The sequence below is a fragment of the Panthera uncia genome (genome assembly GCF_023721935.1).
Source record: "Panthera uncia isolate 11264 chromosome C1 unlocalized genomic scaffold, Puncia_PCG_1.0 HiC_scaffold_3, whole genome shotgun sequence".
In the NCBI taxonomy this organism is placed as follows: Eukaryota; Metazoa; Chordata; class Mammalia; order Carnivora; family Felidae; genus Panthera; species Panthera uncia.
Window position 1 is genome coordinate 13043257 of NW_026057584.1, and position 20727 is coordinate 13063983.

The 20727-nt window shown below is 40.0% G+C and overlaps 1 protein-coding gene across 1 annotated transcript in view; it reads right to left on the minus strand.

Annotated features, from left to right (window-relative positions):
• The window catches only part of NYAP2 (neuronal tyrosine-phosphorylated phosphoinositide-3-kinase adaptor 2), a 64490-nt gene that overhangs the window by 24290 nt on the left and 19473 nt on the right, over window positions 1-20727 (minus strand). The window lies entirely within an intron of this gene.

Here is a 20727-nt window from a genome sequence, read left to right on the forward strand (position 1 = left end):
AATAAGAGACTTTAATCAGAACCACTGTTTGTTTTTTTTTAATTACTCATCTCAACGCAGTAATTATAAAATAAAACCGGAGTTTGTCACCAATATTTTAAAAGAAATGAATTAAATCAGATTAGAAAATATGAGTACATCTCGTGATAAGAGTAGAGGTTATTGGTTGAAACAATATTTAAGTATATAGATATTTCCTAGGACTCACATATCTTTCATAAGTTATGATAAGGGATGTTTGAACAGTCCTAAAGCAGACAATTGCTGCTTGATGGCCTTCAGGGAGGGCTCCATCAACTCTCTCCTTTCTAGTAACTGTGCATACTTTTTTGTCCCTTGTGAGGTACTTTTCTCCCGTTGAATATGGCAGTTTTCACTTTCCTCCAAAGGAAGTCAGACACCATGAAGGAAGTCTAACTACTCTGAGATGACCATGCAGTGAAGAAGCCCAAGCCAGCCTAGGGGAAAAGAACTAAGAAAAACAATCAATAATGAAAATGAAATCCTGGCCATATGACCCCAGTCAAGCAGTTCTGGTGACCGTTGTACTATCTGAACCATCTGAGGTGAGAGAACAGACACTTTGAATCAGTGACAATTCATTCTCACTGCACCCCACTGAATTCCCAACCCACGGAATTATAAGCAAATATGACCATTACTTTTATGTCTCTAAATTTGGGGAGATATATGTATGCATATATCTGAAACTGGTACCAGAAGTATGGAGCTGCCTTAACAGAAAATCTAAAACTTATCCATTGGCCTTGGGATGGTGACAGAGGCCTGAAGGACAGTGAGGAAGCCATCGGAAGACTAAAAATTTGGTTAGAAAATTGCTATTAGAGGCCATAATAAAAGAACACGGTGTTATAGGTTGGTGGAAAGTTGGCAAGACGGTTGCCTGTGGTGATGTAGAAAATATAAAGTGTACCTAATGAATGGGTGAGCCTGAGTAAGGAGAATTGTGGAAGGATGTGGAAATGTCAGCTGGCTTGTTTGGCCTTGTATGGTAGAGGGCTGTGTGAGAAAGAAAGAGACAAAGGAAGGAAGTGTTCCATTCTCAAGCAAAATGAAAGGAAATCATTGCACGCAGGACTTGCCACGAAGACTTGTCAGATCAGCAAAGGGTTTTCAAAGTGAAAAATGGCCGTCAGGGCAAAGGTCAATCCAGAGCTCTTCCAGTAAAAGGTGGTCTTGAGGTAAAAATCATATTAAGGGTGGACCCTTAATTTGGACCCCTTACTGAAATCTACAAATAAGACCCCTTACTGAAATCTCTGAAAGATTAAGGTAGAGAACTGAAATAATCTTTTAAGAATCTTACAAGTGTTGCTCCACAACGCTCTGACCACAACCCTGAGAAGACAGGTCTGTCTCAAAACAATTGGTGTTTGTCTTTTGTCTAATGGAATAGCCTATAACTTGATTCTTACGAAGACCACAAACACTGTAAAGGCACTTCGTTAACTTTGACTAAAAGGGACGCTGTTCAAATTTAAATTAAAAAAAAAAGTCTTTGGGCCCCCAAACTTTCAGGGCAGGAAGAGAGCTGAGAAGTCTCTTGAGGGACAGGTCACTTCTTCTGGACAGGAAAAGATGACTTGGAAGACAGATGTGAGGACTCAGAGAGTAAGACAAAGAGCCACAGAGAACCAAAACCAGAGAAAGCAGGGACCTAATCGTTACATATTTTCTGCCATCAGATTAGGGGCAACCGGGTGCAAGTTGTGGAAGTGGACTTCAGAATCACTATGAGCCAGTGACTTCTATGTGCCCTTCCAACCTCCAGCCCCCCCTTTTTTGAACAGCATTGCAGTTTTCCTGCTCCTGAGCTGCCAGTCTCGGTCAGGTTTTGCAAGACAGATAAATTGCACTTTTAGCTTAAAGACCTTTGCATATGAGGAAATGCACTCAAAGAGCCTCATGGCACAGGGGCATGATTGAAATCATGAAATCCGAGATTTCAAGCTGCTGTTGTCATGTAAGGAAATGTTTGGGCAAGAGGGTGAGAATATTTTTCCTACTGGGAATATCGTAGCTGAAAGGCAAATTGTGGTAGACAGTCTTCATAGATAGCTACCTTCAATTCCTTCCCACTTTGTGTGCTTTCTACCTATTAATGGTTGGAGTCTGTCAAACCCTTTTCAAATCAGGGCTGGCCTTGTGACTTACCTTGACCCCTGGAATGTGGCAGAAGTGATATTCTGAATCTTCGACTTAGGAAGACTGACAGTTTTCACTTCCTCTATCTTAAAAGCCAACTCCCATGTAAGAACTCTCAGACTAACACGTTACGAAGAAAGTCAACCCGGTGATGTGAGGGGGCCACGTGGAGGGGAAGGAAGCCCAGACATGTGAGTGAAATGTTCTTGGACCTTCCAACCCATCCCAAATACCAGATGAATGCAGCCAAATGAAAGACCCCAACCAATGTTATATAGGGTAGAAGAATCACTCAAAGAAGCCAAGTCAACTCACAGAATAACAGGAAGTAATAAACTGTTGCTGTTTTTTAAGCCATAGCATTTTGGGTTGGTTTATTGCATGGCAATAGATAACTGAAAGAAATCCCAGAATTAATTTCCTGTTGGTGTAGATATCTCATAGAAAATGCTATTGTTATTTTCATAGAACTAGAGTACAGTGTGCACCCTGAGGAAACAGAAAGCATCTTTCCAGAATAGAAAAAATTAAGGAAGTAAGATTGCATTCTGAGTATTACAAAATCACCACAGGATGATTCAAAGAAGAGATATAAAAAGAGATTACAAATTTTCTGGTGAAAAAGACTGGATTGAAATCAGAATGAAGGCATTAATATATTAAAGGAAGAACAACCAGAGGGGATCTTGCCACCCACAGGGAATATAAAACCAGGAAGCTTAGAGAGGAAAACATGGCGGCACCCCACAGCAGTGCCCTGGGTATCTGGTCCTCCATTATATCTCTGTTGTGGGGATGGACTCAGCATGCTCGTAGAACCTAAAGCCACTATATATGTGATTCTCGTGAGTCTTTCTTTTCCTAACTTCAGACTTGTCAAGAAACTTTGTAAGAATTTTGAGTTCCGAAATACTATGCATCTGTTTCTCATTAAAAACAAGTTTCATGCACTGCTATGGTCAGAATGTTTGCCCTCCTCCCCCCACCCCCCACCACCACTCCAAATTCACATGTTGGGATCTTAACACCCAGTGTTATGGTGTTAGAAAGTAGGGTCTTGGGAGAGGATGAGCTCACCAGTGTGGAGCCCTTGTGAATGGCATTAATTCTCTTATGAAAGAGACCCCACAAACCCCCCAGCCTCTTCTACCATGTGGAGACCTGGAACCCGACCAGAACATGACCATGCTGGCCCCTTGATCTTGGACTTCCAGCCTCCAAAACTGTGAAAGTGCATTTCTGTTGTTTATAAGCTACTCCATCTATGGTATTTTATACAACAGCCCAAACAGACTGCGACACATACCCATCTCTTTTGAGCTTGGTTACTATGACATCTTGGGTATTCTAGATAACTGATGGTGGGGTTTCTGAGATTATAGATTGAAGGCCAGTACTGCACCAGAAAACATTCACCACAGTATCACCATTTCATGGGAATCTGTCCAGGAAGGCAGCCAGCATTTCCAAGGAGACACAACCCTGTGTTCACAATACTTATCCCAACCGTATAGTTGATATTTCCACCCCTGGGCGATATCTTTTTTCCTAATCACTGTTCTCTTGCTCCAGTCCTTGGATGCCTTGTAGACACAGCCCACTTGTAAAGAACAGAAATGGTGCAGAGCTATGGGCACTTCCTTGGCCTCACAACTGCAGTCTTTCAGATTCCACCTGACATTCCATACTTTACACAAATCTAGAAAAAAAATTAAAAGGAACTGGAGGCAATGCATCCATCAGGGAGAAGGACTGTTCTGCAGGGATCATCCCAGTTGGGGATGATTAGCAGGTTTCATAGCTGACAAAAATTTCTTGTGTGACCAAACAGTAGTCAGGTTCCTGAACCTTTCTCTAGGCTTACCTGTGCCCTTCCTTATAAAATCCAATTTTACATAACCCTGCTAAAATCATTTTAATCCCAACCCCCCACCCTCAATATCTGATTATCTTCGATATCTGATTGGGTTCTTCATTCTCTGCCACCCCCCAGGGAATATCTGATCACCCCAGCCTGTCTTCAGCAAAAATCTTATTAAGTCCATTCAACCAGAAACCCCTTTACCCCTGATGTCTTTTGTTATAATTTTCCATCCACCAAACCCCACCTTGTTCTTTGGCTATAAACTCCCACTTGCCCATGCTGTGTTTGGATGGAAAAGAACCTCTGTATGAGGTCTCTTTTCCCCTCTCATTATAGTCCTAAATAAAATTTATATTTGCCACTTTAACTACTGTTCAGCTCTGGTTTTTGTTTGACATCCACAAACTATACATGTCTGGCTTCCTTGTGGCATTCAGATTTCAGCATGAAGTCATGTCTTCAGAGAAATCTTCATGACCACTCAATCAGCACACATCACATTAGATATTTCTCTTGTTTATTTCTCAACTGGTTTATGTAAGCTTCCAAGCTTGTGTATATATTTTCCTCTCTCCCGCTTGAGTACAATCTTCATGAGAGATGGAGGTGGGTCCCCATCTGTCCTGATCTTTGTTAAATCATCTGACTGGAACATCAGAAGTTCTTAGTAAATATCTCCTCACTAGTCAGGGAACAGTAGACTTTTGACATTCTTAGTCAGCATTCAGGATTTCTGGTATTCTCCAGTGGCTCTAAAGAGCCATGAACAACCCTCGGTTTTGCCATTTCTTAGGCATTATTTGAATTATGAGGCAGGAAGATGATGATGCATGTGGAGAATAATAATAGTGACAAAACAGATGAACATAAGGGTGATGGAAGGATCGATTAAAGGAGGAATATTCCACCATGCCCATGTATAGAAACTGAGGCAGGTTAAATATTTTTCCCTGCCAAAAAGGAAGAACAGAAGAACATAAAAATTAGCTGAGGGATTAAGACAGTCCTTTTTCCATTGCCTTATGTTAAGGAAAGGTCAGAGGGGTAGACCAAATTCACAAGTTAGATCCTGCAATGTAAAGTAGAGACACGTAAGGTCTCATGACTTTGTAAACACTATCTTAGACCATGAATTTGGGGGTTATAGCAGTCATTCCCTGAAAAAAAAAAACAAAAACTTTCTTCGTGGATTCAAAACTTAATATAGCAAGGCCATTTGAAACAGGGTCACAGATGTGGGAAATAGGAAACAAAAGTGCCTAGAAACCCCCTTACGGGTTAACCATCTTGCACATAGCAGGATCTTTCCGTAGTAGCAAGAGAACGACTCCCACCAAGGCCACAAGTATGCTTTCACTTCGCAACACACCAGACCTCCCATGAGAACCAAACATAATGGCCATCCTTGCTTTTTTTGGCCTTCTTCACATACTCTGCACTGTGGCCAAAGAAAACGTCCACTATTGACCACAGTTCTCAGATGTGTATGTGTTCAGACACTGCCCTGACACTCTCCTCTGCTCCTCTCCCACTATCTCCCTGAAACACAAATCCTCCCATCCTTCAAGCCCTAATTCAAGCGTCAATACTTCCTTTCTTTCCTCTTAGTTTTTTTTTTTTTTTGATTTGTTTTTTGTTTTCTGTTTTTTGGTGTTTTTTGTCTTTGTTTTTGTTTTTGTTTTTGTTTTTTACTTGTGCTTCACGTATTTCTTCCTTGTTACCTCCTTCGCTTCCTACCTTGCACCTGGTTATTGGCTTCTCTCTCCTAAAGATTATGAGCTTTCCAAAGACAGAAACAACTCATCTTTTTTAAAAAAAACTAACAAACTTAACAGAGGGACTTACCCCCCATAGGCATTTGATCAACCATTCCTATAGATACTTGTATACTGGACAAAAAACTACCAATGCATAATGTTTCAAAATTTTCAATTTTCTTTCTCATCCTTTCCTTCAGATTTTCTTCCTTCTTCCATCCATTTTCATTTTTTTTTTTTTTTTTTAGTGAAAATTGATCTCCTTAGAGTTTTGAGGACTACTTTATCTTAAAGATTTGTTTCATTTAGGAAAAGAACCTAACTAATTAAAGCTATGTGTCTACATCTCTACAGGTTTCCCCAAATAAGAACTCACTGGGTGGTTTTATCTACGCATGCCATCACCTCCACCTGGTAGTAAATCAAATAATTCATGGAGATCTGTCAAAACAGTACACGTATTTAAAACTTAGGGATAGTTGTGTTATTAAACCACTGGTTTAATAGTGGCTTTTTATCTCTTTGCCTCAATATTTTGAAGCCATCAGTTTTACAAGTTCGTGGCTATCGGTTATCTCTTACAGCATCTCTACCTGCGGAGAAAAGAAGTTACTAAATAAGTTAATTTCCTGAGTCTTGAGGGGAAAAAGAAAAATGTGACAACAAAAAAGTAGCCATGGAAAATACACAGTGGTGAGCACCCCATAGAAACTCAATTAAGTTGGATTCAACCCAGGAGGATATTATGTTAGGGGAAAGTAAGTTGGGAGGAAAATCCGATTAACGATTGGAACATTCCCCCTCTCCCTCGGGCAAGTCAACTCTATAGAAGCTGAATCCCGGCAGTTCCAAAGATCCAGTCTACCGGGGCTTATCCTTTGTAAATCTGTCCTGGTTGAGATATAATGATAGAAATGTTTGTGAGCTTTGTAAGTATCTGAGATCACAAAGGAAGCAGCATGGAATTAGAGAACCATAAAACATTTCATTCAGCTTCACTGAAGTTGTGTTGATGTACGCTGACACCTCTAATGATGAAAGATAGTAGTAGTAATGATGATGATAATAATAACAACAAGTGTAGTAATAATAGCTACCATATGTCACATGCATTATTTGTATCGGGCAATATGCTTTTGAAAGATTACTTCATTTAATCCTCCCCCAACATCCCTATATGGTGATACTATTATAAATCTCATTTTACAGACATTGAAACTTAGTTATACAGAAATTCAGTAGAAACCGACTTTGAACCCAGGTGATATGACTCAAGTTGCCATACCGTCCAAGAATAATTTGCCTTTAGAGATGATGGTGCTTATTTGTTTTACAAATATATAGGTAAATATGTTTTCAACATCACCAAAACTCATCTATGAGTCAGGGGTGCCTGAACTCCAATTCCAACTTAGTCATTGGGTAACGTTGGGAGAGTTAAACTCTAGCCTCTTTAAGCCTTCTTGAGCTCAACTCTTAAATGGATATAATAATGATGCTTATTTACAGGATATTGTGAGGGTTTAAAAAGACACTATATTAGAAGTTGTTAGCATACTGCCCTAGGATGGCTTAAAACGTATAAGCAATTGGGACGCCTGGGTGGCTCAGTCAGTTAAGAGTCTGACCCTTGATTTCAGCTCAGGTCATGCTCCCACGGTTACGAGATTGAGCCCCGCTTCAGGCTCAGTGGACATGGAGGCTGCTTACGATTCTCTCTCTCTCTCTCTCTCTCTCTCTCTCTCTCTCTCTGTCTTTTCCTCGGCCCCCCTCCACCATTTATGCTCGCTCGCTCTCTCTCTCTGTCTCAAAGAAAAGTATAAGCAGTATCCCTATCAATTATTATCAGCATTCATTAAAAAATCAGAGTCTCTGACTACATTGGAAGATATGTAATGAGAGCATATGCTTTCACACATACTTCCCACTTATTTAGCATGGAGCTATAAAAATTAATGGTGCCAATGCCAGAGAGCCTACCAGTTCTGGGAAATTGTAAAATGAATGATTGCCTAAATAAATATAGATTTTATGTTCACTGAAGTATGAGATCAATATTTCAGTTTCCTTCTGTATTAGGTTTATAGCCTATGTATATCCACTAATAGAAGTGAATTTATTTTGAAAGCTGTAATCTTTCCTTTAAAATTATGTGGGCATTGGAATTTGGGGGACAATGGCCATTTCAGTGTTGGCCTTTTTAGCTTCTTAGAAGCTTAAGCTGAAAAAAAAAAAAAGAAAGTTCACTTTCGGTAAGTTTTAATTTAATAATGCAATTAAAATCAAAACAAAAGGAAAAATGAAGAATGTAAATCACAGCATATGCCTGGCAAAGCCAAAACTTCAGCAGATTAACACCTCTTATTGAAACACTCTTTTTTTTCTGAACCATAGATATGCCCCTTAGGTTTTGCAAAATGACATTTGGGGGTTGTTTTCCATGCTTCTCAAATTTAGGAAAAGTGTGACTAGATTCTAAAAAAAAGAGAAGGAGAATATTTCCAAAAATTGAGGTGGCTCATCTCAAGGACATCCTAAAGTTTTATGCCAAATGCATGTAATAAACATGTAGCCTTTCTTATATTCATGTGATTCCATTTTGGGTTTTATGGATATCCCATTATCCCTGTGTAGTGTGCCCCTTCATCTTACAGAGTGGGGTTGGAAGGGGAAAATATTTCCTTTTTTGCGTGTGCATAGTTTTTCTTTAATGACCCCATAATTCTTCTTTCGTAGGCTTTGTATATAATTCCATTTACCGTTCTTTAAATTAAGATGAAGACAATGGTCCCATCCATCTATCCCAGAGTGATTTGACTCAAGCCAGAAGCTCACTGACCAAAGAAGCAGACACTGGTCTTTTCTGGTTCTAAGTTCTTGGGCTCTGTTCAAACAATGCAAACACCAGCAGTGCCATACGATGGGAGAGCAGAAGCCTTCACTGTCAAGCCCGGGGCGTCCGACCAGCTGTGTTGTTTTCTTTCTCATATTATTTGGCAATTCTGTTCAATCCACAGAAAGCTCAGACGTGGGGCCAATGGAGGGCCACACAAAGCAACATCCCAAGGATGCTGCAGCCCTTCCTTACCCTGGATGAAGTCACGGGGCTATTTGTGACTCTAGGCTTTCCATTATTCAAATGGAACCACAGAGGTTATTATTTGGTTTCATTTTTAGATTTAGGCTAGCTTTAGTTATAATAAAAGTAATCTGGATAACATGAATTCTGAGCCTAAAATATAAGGAAAGAGAGGGCCATTACGGTTTACCCAACCTGTATTATTTTCAGATTATTCCCTGTGATTCTTTCTGTACTTCCAAGTCATACCTCCAACATCTAACTCAAAATCAGCTTGGACTCCTAACCCAAAAGATAAACTTGAACTCATAGATGTTTGAGTCATAGTAAAAGTAATAGTAATGGGAATTTAGAGAAAACCTCTAAACCAAATCTCAAAGTATATTTTCAAACTCAAATTTGAATTTGTATGTACATAAACACCTATGTCTGTGTACACACACACACACACACACACACACACACAGGCACATGTGTGGGTATGTGTGTGTGTGTATATATATATATGTGTGTGTGTGTGTGTGTGTGTGTACAAACATGTATGTTTAACATGTTTATGTATATGTTCATTTATCTGTTTATCCATCTCTTTTCTTTTTTTTAAGTTTATTTATTTATTTTTGAGAAAGAGAGAGCAGGGGAGAGGCAGAGAGAGAGAGAGAGACAGAATCCCTAGCAGGCTCCACCTTGTCAGCATAGAGCCTGATGAGGGGCTCTAACCCATGAACCATGAGATCACCACCTGAGCCAAAATCAAGAGTTGGATGCTTAACTGACTGAGCCACCCAGGGACGCCATCTATCTTCTATATACCTAGAAATGCCCTGCTTTGTGACAATGAAAATGGTCAGTATGTTTGATCAGATCCTTTATAAATACAATTGTAATTATTATAATCATAATTAGCTCTGACCATGTCATGAGCCTACTCTCCCACTCCTACTCAAAGCCTGGCAACACCTCCTCATAATTATTAGGATAAATAAGGTGTTCCATGTCATGGCTTCCAGATCTTTCTCCACATCTTCTTACAGTGCTCCTCCTTGTGATAACTCCCAGCAGGCACAGGCTTCTCTTCCAGTGATTGAGACCAAAAAAGTGATCCTGCCATTCAAGTTTCTCCTGCCATGTGCTCCCGATACATAGAATTCCTCAAATTCTTCCTAGAATTCTTCACTCCCCTTGTCCCCTCTTACTTAACTTTTAGATCTTGGTTTAATTTTCACTCAGGGACCTCTTCTTCAGAAATTCAATCTACAAAGAATCTCCCCTGAAAACCTCTTCTTTTTTTGTACCTCCATTTCTAGGTGCATGTTTATTCATGTTACTGGTTGTTGAATATCTTTCTTCCTCCCTAGACAGGAATATCATGTTTGTCTTCATCACCTTGTAGGCCTCAGCTCCTAGACCGGTGCCTGTGTTGGAATAAAATTAGAATTTTTGCAAAGGTACGAATAAAAATGTGTAAGCTTTCATGTTGCTTGTTCATTCCAAACAGCCCTTACTAATTTCATCGGAAATATTTTGCAATGAAGACCATGTCTGAAGACCTCGTCTCAGCATTAGACGTCTTATCTGATCCATGTATAAAGAACACATCATAGTATGAGAAGCATCAAAATCTCACCACAATTAAAATAGGAGAAAAGATGCAGCCCAAGTTTATCCATGTCAAACTGGTAGTTTAGGTAGAGACAAAATAACTACAAAAGAGTGCGGTGCTGAAAATGTACAAGTCGGGACAGCACAGGACAGGAAGTTGACAGGGGCTAGTTTTAGGGTGCTGTCCTCGGTTGTTCAGCAGGAACAAGCTATGCAGGACAAGCACAGAAGGTAACTGGGAACAGTACTGCCTCTTTCATTTCCAAGACTCTGAACGTTCTCAAGCAAATTTGCCCCTACAATGCTTTTCAAATAGCACAAAGACCCAAACAGGGGAGACAAACTGTTCTCAGCCAATAGGAATGTTGGTGTTACCTTGGAGATAAGGATCTTTTGCGATCAAACCCATGTCCTAAAAACCTGTGACAATCACCCTCCAGTGCACAGCACTTAGACCGGAGCATAAGAGCTTTCCAATGGGCTATGCCAGCAAGCTGCTTGAAACAATAACAGAAATTCCTGAGTCAGGGAGATAATTGACACATTGGACACATGTGGTAAATGCCCTTAGAATGAGCAGGAAGCCACATGCCCCGGATTTCACGAATTTTTCTGTGTATTTCTCTGTACAGATTCCAATGAGAAGAATTGTTTCCCTCATTTATGTATCATTTGTCATACACCCACACAAAGCCAGAGCAGAACCTGTTCTTTCCCCTGGTGCATTTACCATTTAAAGGGGAAACAAAACACATATAATTTCTAACTATTTACCAGCAAGTGAGACTCACAACTGACAAAACACGTAGGAAAAGCACCAGTAATCCAAATCGCTGCCCCCACTCCTTCCTGCCCTGCCCTGTCTCCTGGGTTTCTAGTGAGCTTTTCGGAAACATTCTAATCCTTTACCTACGGTCCAGCGGGGTCCTGAACTTTTCCAAACACAGGAAGCCAGACCTTCACTAAATTATTTCTGTTACATCCTTATGTTCACTGCCATGAATTTGGTGAAAGCCAGCCCCAGACACAGCTGGATTGAAGAAAACAGATGAAAAGATATGGCCCCTAGTTCCGGAACCCCATCCATGGGGGTCAGCAGATGATTTGATGTTTAATTGCAAAACAACATAATGCACGCCATGATAGAATGATGTATGTGAGCTGCTGAAAGAAAACTATCATTTTATTAAAAATAAACTGATTTTTAGATTGCAGCTATCCAGGTGAATTGTTGCTGTGTTCCAGCTAATGGCCTCCACGTCCGCCGTGATAGTACTATGGAAGATAAACCCTGGCCTCTGTGCTTCCGGTGTCCTCCCCAGAGTGCTGGCTCCATGAGAGCCCGGACTGTCTTCATCTCCTTCTTAACTCAGTGTCTAGCCAAGGCTCTGGGCCCTGGGGCATACCAGGAGCTTTAAGATACACGCCGAATGACTGAACACAATGATTCAAAACTGGAGATGCTGTGGGGTCCTTACTGCGTCTTATAATGCCACCCGTTAACTGTTTATCTGTCTTCCCAATTTCTTTTCCTCTCCCTCTCCTCCTCGCTGAGTCTGCTCTAGCCTCCTTCTCGTTCCTGACTGCCAAGCACGGTCCAGTCTCAGGGCCTGCTTGCTTACTCTTCCCTCTGTCTGGAATGTTCTGCCACCAGGATCTGCTTGGCTCGCTCCGTCACTTCATTTCAGTTCTGCTCCAAGGGTTTTTCTCTGACATAGTCATTCCCTTGCCTCTCCTCCTCCCTACCATCCACTCTCTACCCTCATAGCATTCATCACTAACTGCCATCACCTTGCATGTTTATTTATGTCTGCTTGCTTGTTGTTTGCCTCCCCGGATGGGAACCTTTATTCTATGATGGCCCGGACTTGCTTCCCGACACTTCTATATCCCCCCCGGGCCTGCAGCAGTGCCTGCCATCTAGTAATGGCTCAATAAACATTTGCTGCATTGTGAAATTCACAAGAAGCCATAAGAACAGTGTTTGGAAGGTGCTTCCTTGCGGCCTGCCTCTCTGCCATCTCAGACCTCTACAGCAAATCCATGCAGAGGCTAGAATGGAATGTGCGGATGGTTTTCAGAAAATAAAAAGTAAGAAAGGAAACGAGAATGAGTCAAACCAAAAGCCACTTGGCGGATACCCATTTTTCCCGCCCCCTTTTCCACAAAAACCCATATAAGTTCTGTTAAGCCGAGTGACACGTGTCAAATTCGGAACACATCACAAATCTCCTGGTTCCTGCTTGCTCCCGAGAGTTTCTAGTCCAATTGAACAATGACAGCCTCTAAAAACATGCCCAGTCATCTAGATGCAAGTACAATATTTTATTGGTAGGAAAGAAATCACTCGGTTACCCAGATCCTATCCAAATTTTGCTATGATGATGGCTTTTTGAAAGGCATCGTGCTGGTTTGGTGAGCAATTTAGCATCATGCATCAAAGGACCCTGAAAAGTACATTTGGAAGATTGCACTTGTAGGTGTGGATCTCAAGGAAATACTCAGTCATGTAGGAAAAGATACATAAAAGGCTCTGTATCCCAGTGTTGTTTCTCTCAAAATAAGGAATAGGAACGTTGGTGTTACCTTGGAGATAAGGTATCATAACATAAATATCAGAGAAAAGAGTTTTGTACCTGAATTATGAGACATTATAACTATATGATGAAGTACTCTGAAAACATATCAATGGTGTTGTGATAATATGCCTATTGACATAGAAAGATGGCTAGGATTTACAAAATTATATTTTTATATATTGTATATTATATATTTATTTTCTGTGACTGGCAGGAGAATCGCTGTTCTTTATCATTTTTGTGTGTATGTTTATTTTATGAGTTTCATATCATAATTCAGTTTCACATTGAAAATAAGTAACTTTAAAGCACAGAGAAGATAAAATACGCCCCTTCAATTTATAGCATGCTTTCCCGGTGGGTTGATATCTTCCATAACGGGGTGGAAATTGACTCTTGGATCAGGGGCAAACTATTGTCCTCCTGTAAGTGAAAGATATATATCCAGCACATCAACAGATACACAGGATAGCAGTGGTACTCTTTCACAGGAGGGCGATTAGGAAAAAATAAATCTTAAGGGGCTCCTTATAAGTGTAATAATAAAAAAAAAAAATGGCTGAGAAAGCCCATTTCATTCCAGTCCAAACATTTTAATCTTATGTTTATGTATCTTTTTGGAGATTTTTAAGTTCCTTCCATTAATTTTGCACATAATGACTTCTCACTTCCAGTAAATGCTGGTTTAAATCCAACCATTGGCACCGAGGGGAGGGCATTACATAAATCTATGAGGAGTTTCTGAAAAGAAGTAAAGAAATGAGGTTACTAGATCACTAATGGCAAAGAGCTTCAGCTTAGGAGATTGTTAACTCCAACATCCGGTAAGACACTTCAGGCATCTTGAAAGCAATCCTTAGAAATATTTCTGCTTTTCCTAATTGAGGTCAGACAATGGGAAGTTTTTACTAATCCCTAGACATAGTGGTTTTACTTTTCTTTTCTTTTCTTTTCTTTTCTTTTCTTTTCTTTTCTTTTCTTTTCTTTTTTGGCATTTGTACAATGCCTTCATTTAAGACGTTCCTTAAAAGCATCCTCTCAGTGATAAATGAGTAACAGACTTGGCAAGCCTTTTCTCTACTGACACTCGTATTTCAAAAAATCAGGGTAATGATTAGAGAAGTGAAATATCAAAGACAAGGCCCAAATCAGTCCCCAGAGCAAGAGGAGCTAAAATCAGAATTATCAGCACAGTTTCCTCCCAGGAACACTTTGGAATCCATCAAAAGGACAGAACATGATGCTAAAACATCAACAGTGAGGGGGGAAAGGAGGCCTCCACCTCCCAGTATAATAAAAACAACCCTTCCAGGTTCTCATAGAACATCCTCAAAAAGTGACTCAAGTTCCAGTTGCAAAAACCAAACAGGCTGGGGCATTCCAGTAACACATTGCAAACAGTACTCAGCCCCCAGATGAGCTGAGTTCTCAGTCAGAAGCTGAGTGGTGTCACAGGGCTACGATGACATTTTTGTTCTCCTTCCCCATTCCCAGGAATCAGGGTAGTCTCATTAGGGAATGACTTTATCTCCAGAGGCTTCCCACATTCATAGAGGTCACAGTTATGTATGTATGTATGTATGTATGTATGTATGTATGTAAAAGATTTTAGTGTTTATTTTGATAGAAAGAGAGAGAAAGAGAGGGCATGTGCTTGTGCACGCAAGTGGGAAATTGGCAGAGAGAGCGAGAGAGAGAGAGAATCCTCAGCAGGCTCCATGCTATCAGTGCAGAGTCCAATATGGGACTTGAGCTCACAAACGGTGAGATCATGACCTGAGCCAAGATCAAGGGTTGAGCACTTAACTGACTGAGCCACCCAAATGCTCCCTCAGTCATAAATTTGAAGAGGAGCTATGGTAGGAAGAATCACGGCAGACCCCAAGATGCCCATGTGCTAAAGTCTGGAACCTATGAATATCTGACCTTACAAGGCAAAGGGGACTTTGCATATGTGATTAAGGTTAAGGACTTTGAGATGATGAGATTAGACTGAATTATCCAGATGAGTCTAATCCAATCTCATGAATCTTTACAACAGAGGACCTGTCCCCAGGCGGTGGTCAGAGGAAGGGAGGTGAGAATAGAGGCAGGGACAGAGAGATGTCATGGGAGGACCTGACCAGCTATTTCTGGCATTGGAGATGGAAGAAGGGGGTAATAAACCAAGGAGTGTATGTGGTCTATAAAGGCTGGAAAAGTCGAAGAAAGGGATTCTTCCTTACAGGCCTCAGAAAGGAATACAACCCTGCCGATATGTTGATCTCAGACCAGTGACACTCTTATCAACAGAATTATCAGAAAATAAATTTGTGTTTTAACCACCACATCTATGGCATGTTGTTACATCAATGATAGGAAATGAATATGACACCAAGGGTAGAAATCTCAAGCCTCACTTTTTTACCTCTATTGCTAGTTCTTAATATAAACCAAAATATCTTAAAAGTCAATGTGACAAAGTCAGTGTTTCCTCCACAGTCAGACCACTCCCCTATGGAGGGTCACGTTGTGAGATCAAACCAGTCAGTACCCAAAGTAGTATAGGCAGGGCAGGAAAACCAAAATAAGGAAGTCATATTTCCAAGAACCCTTGTTCATTTTTCCCTGAATCTTTTAATCTAGTACTCTAATGCATTAGGCAATATTATTCCACCATTTTGCTCAATTGTGGCTTTGTTAGAAAAATAAAGACCCTTCTAACAATGTAATTTCACCTCATCTTAAAATAATTGAGCAAATTATAGGTCCTGGCAATCAGCCTGGCCTATTGTACTTAGTCTTTTTTGTATTTACCCAAAAACATAAATATGATAAATGAATAACGGGAAAAAAGGATAAGCTTTATAGGTTCTTTTGGTATGGTGACTCTGATTTGAATTATACGTTTGACTAAAGATTCATGGGCTATTTTGTTTTCGTCATTTTGTTCTCAGCTCAAATACTGAGAAGGCCATCCATGACTACATATTTTAACATAGTTCATCAGCATCCATCATATTTCCCTGTTTTTATTTTTTCACAATATCTGCAATCGTTTTTATATTTTGGTTCATATATCTAGGTTCTACACTAAAATATAAAGCTCTATTTAATTGCAGATTTTATCTATCTTATTCATGCTAAATATCCATTTTGTAAAATGCTTGATATTTACTAGGCAACCATTAAATAATTGTTGAAATGATGGGCAGATAGATAAATGGAATAATGGATGGATGGATGATGGGATGGATAGACGAAAGAAAAAAGACAGCTAATGCCCAGAAGATCAAGAAATCTTCACAAAAGGGTGACATTTCATAAATCTTCAATGGAGAGAAGGAAGGATTACAGATGACATTCTACATGCAGATAATAACACTATCCAAGACCCTGAAAGGAGCATAACTTTGGTGGTATGGAAAGCACAGAAACTAGTCAACAAGATTGGAGCACTAAGGCAGAGTTTGATGGAAGAAAAGTTGGGATTGCTGCATGTTAGCGATCAAACAGCTTTGCCCAGGAAATGGGCATAAAATAAAGAAAGGAAAATAGGAAGTTGAGTCCGGAGACTGGTATTTCAAAATGGGCTCTCTTTCACTACGGCCTCTTAATATCTGAGCCTCTCTCGTTTCAGTGGCTCCTATATTCTCAGGTGGAACCATTTGAGATGCCATATTGAATTGCAGTTCTATGTCTGAATCTATTCAATGTAAGCCTGTGGGAGATTTTACATATCATCAGATATTCACACTCTCAGAACCCCATATATGCCATGGGGGGAACTGTCTTCCTCATTTTGTTGAGCTTGACCATGTAACTTGCATTGGCCAATGAAACTAGTGCGGATCTCATATATTTTATGTCTATGAAGAGGATTTAGACATGCGTGGTTGACTTGGCCTCTGTCAATCATGCTTAAGAGAAAAGCACCATCCCAAGTTCTGCTGGGGCTGTTCTAAAGCTGAACACTGCCAGTGATAATGATGTCAAACGTTATATTCTAGTTAGTAGGCATTATTATAACAGTAAAACCTGATGAGAATGCTTGCTACAGGAGAGCTTGGTCACAAAATGCAGCAAAGATAGTTAACAACTCATCACCATTTATCCTTCCCCTGGCAGAGTAGAGAACCGTGCCTAGAAAGTGGCTGTCCAACTAAAGACTGCATAACGATGGGCAGAAGCCATATGACAGTTCTGATCAAGGGAATGGAATCAATAGAAGTGATGTGTGTCTCTTCAAGGCCAACATGATTAGGAAGCCATATCTTTCCCCTTCAGCCAGCTGGATGCTGATGGCTGAGGAAACCCACAAAAGAGAAAGTCATAACATCGAAGAAGTTTGATAAATCACATAGGGAGAGGCCACGGCAGACCATAAACACCCCCACCTGGACTGTTACATGAGCAAGAGCAGAATTTCTATTTTCTTAACTACTAAAATTTAATTTGAAGCTGCACCCATTAGCCTATGCAATATGTTTGACATGTAACAAAATTGTATATATTACAAAGTTATGAAATTATCTCCACAGGATTATTTAAGGATCACAAAGGGTTTATGTTTGCTTAAGAGAATGCTCTTCAGGACGCCTGGTTGGCTCAGTCAGTTAAGTATCCGACTCTTGATTTCGGTTCAGGTCATGATCTCGTGGTTTGTGAGATCGAACTCTGTGTCAGGCTCTGTGCTGACAGCTGGGAGCCTGCCTGGGATTCATTCTCTCTCTCTCTCTCTCTCTCTCTCTCTCTCTCTCTCTCTCTCCCTCCCCCTCTCAATCTTTCTGTCTTTATACTCCTCCCCTGCTTGTACATTCTCTCTTTCTCTCAAAATAAATAAATAAACTTAAAAAAAGAGAATGTTCCCCCAAAAAAGAATGTTCACTTTAAAAAAAAAAAAAGCTAGCTTTCAATGTGGTAACATTTTAAATTCTTATGAATAAATTTAAGAAATCTTCATGTGTTCTAGTTGATAAGAAAAAGATCAGTGAAAAGATCCCCCACTCTCACAGAGTTTATATAGTGGCAGGAGTAAGACCATATAATAAGTTATATAATATTTTTTAAGGTAATAACTGCTGCTAGAAACAAAGAGCTGGGTAAGGAATATCAGGCTGTGGTGTCAGGATTTGGGAGGGGCGATGAGGAAGCACAAGTTCATTGTATGTAGTTGATTCTTGCCTGAGATGAGTGGAAATGGAGGAAGGAAGGAGCCCCCTCAACCAACCTCTTCCATTCGTACCCGTCACCACCACTCAAGTGATTCTAGAAATTCTAGAGTTCCCATTGTCTTCATATTATCACCACATGATTTTGGCTGATGTTATTACTGGGCAGAGGAAGAGGAGGGGACTACTCAGGCTCAAGTGGTTTGTGTGGCAACGGTCCCATGTGGATGGGATGAAGCGTGCTTCCGTATTGTGGAACCACTGGCACACAACACCAGACCTGTTGGTCACACCAGTCACTCTTGCTAACCAGATGGATAAATCTTAAGTCTGGGGACTCTAACAACCCCTAAAGATCAAAGATGTTATTAACCTAAGACTGCGATGAAAAGATTTTAACAACATAGAATCTTCGGTTATGATGGTGACACTAAAAGACCAGGCCCAAGGAAGGGAAGAGAAGGTTCCTCATTGAATAGCTAAAATTTGACCCTACATATCATTTAGATAAAGGAAGAAAAAGGACATAAAATATATGTCCTACATATAATTTGGAAAAGAGAAGAAAACAGAAATAAAATAAAAACTCAACTCAGGTGCAGGAAATGTATTTATAAAACGAATGAAACAAAATGCTTGTTTTTCCCCTCCCACCTATCCTATATTTATTTTGGCTGCTCCCACCTCCTTCCAAATGGCTGGTCAAAACACAAATCCTTCTGGGAGGAAGCTTGAACATGCTTATTTCGGTCTACGAATTATCCTCTAAAAATCATTCCAAAAGCATTAACATACTTTGTATAGAAAATAAAGATAAAAAATTGTGAAGGGAAACTGGAAAATACTTGCAGTTTCTGTAAGCTGCTATCATAACTACATTGAGAAAGCTGTGATTATCTCACAAATGCTGTTCAAAATTCCCATGATCTGTGCATTAGCTGTTATCAAGATAAATGTTTTCTGAATGACAGTTCTAGAGATGTTTATGGATTGGGAATTTTTCCGTAATACAAATAGTTTACAGCAAGCCCATAAGAGGACACAAGAAAAAACAAAACAAAACAACAATATGTCTTGCATAGCTCACTGTTTTTCTTGCCACTGAAAAATGAAAATTCTGGTACCAAAAAGGATTAGCAATGGACACCAAGGGGCCAGACTGTTACAGGTTCATTAAATGCCTAAGTTTTGTTCTTTTTCATGTTTAGGAGACACTTTTTTGCTTTTTTAATCTTTGATAAAATTTGATCGAGTGTCCACCTCGTTATTAAGCCATAAATGGAAGGCATACACACAGTTTTGCTACTGGAACCTTTTAAATAAGGGTTAGGTTCCCAAAAATGTCCAAGTATTCTTTGAAGCCAATGTAATAAAGTACTTCCAAGGCCAAGCATCAAGGTATAATAAGTCGCCATCCACTGGGCTATGCTTATCGTTTTCCCTCCCAGTCACGGTACTGAAGAGATGATGGCAAAAATGGTGGAGGCCAACTGTGCTGGTCATTGAGACACCATCAATCAGCTCGAATCCCACCCTCCCTGGTCAGCTCTGTGGTGCTGGGGTAATGTCTCCGCAAACCTTGCTCATGTTTTGCCAGGTGCTCCCCGTTACAGTCTTCCAAAAGGAGGCAAGACAAGAAGACTGAACAACTGAAGGAAGGAGAAGGGATTTATTTCTTCCTGTTTTGCATCTTGTTGTTCACTATTGGGATGGCATTTGATTGCAGTCTCCAGATTTTTCTAGCAATTCTAGAGCTAGCTTCATCTTGTCTCAAAGGCAGTTCTTTCTCCTCGGAACTTTAGATGACTTGTACTTAGGGCTCTTCCTCCAGGCTTCTGGGGTTTAAAAACCTCTTCCGTTGGCTCCCAAAAGACAGTCGTCACTTCCTGCAATTTCTATTTCTGGGTTATTATCTGCATCCTCTTTTTGCCTTTTCAATGCTTCCATATCTGTTGAATCAGTTCCTTATATGAAATACTCTGTGTTTAAATAGCAACTGTAATTTCTATATCTGTGACTGGACAGTGACTAATATAAGAGCCAAGTAAAGTTTGAACATGTGAGGGCATTTTGGACAATCTATCCTTCATTGAAAAGGGCAAATGGAGCAAAACTGTATGTGTAATGAATGAAAAGTAGGAAAGGAACAAAGGCCTATGTGATGGAAAAAAGGGCTTCAACTATTTCATAAAATTTTCAACTATTAAAATAAATGTGTCGATGCCAATGATAGCATCTGATAGCTTTTATTTTTGAACTTCTGAGAGCTTAACATATTGACTTGAATATACCAAATATCTAAATTGATTGCGATGCACCAGTAATTCCTAAAGGAAAAGAACAAGAAAGTCCATAAAAGACAAGAGGATAGGTATTGTATACATTGACACTTTTCTGCTATCTACATACTTTCTCCCAGAGTCAAACATTTGTAAATGATCTTGCCAATCTGTCTGCTGCCTTTGTGCCTGGGAGAGCTGCTGAAGAATATCACAGAAATCCACAATAACAGATTGATGTTATTTGCTAT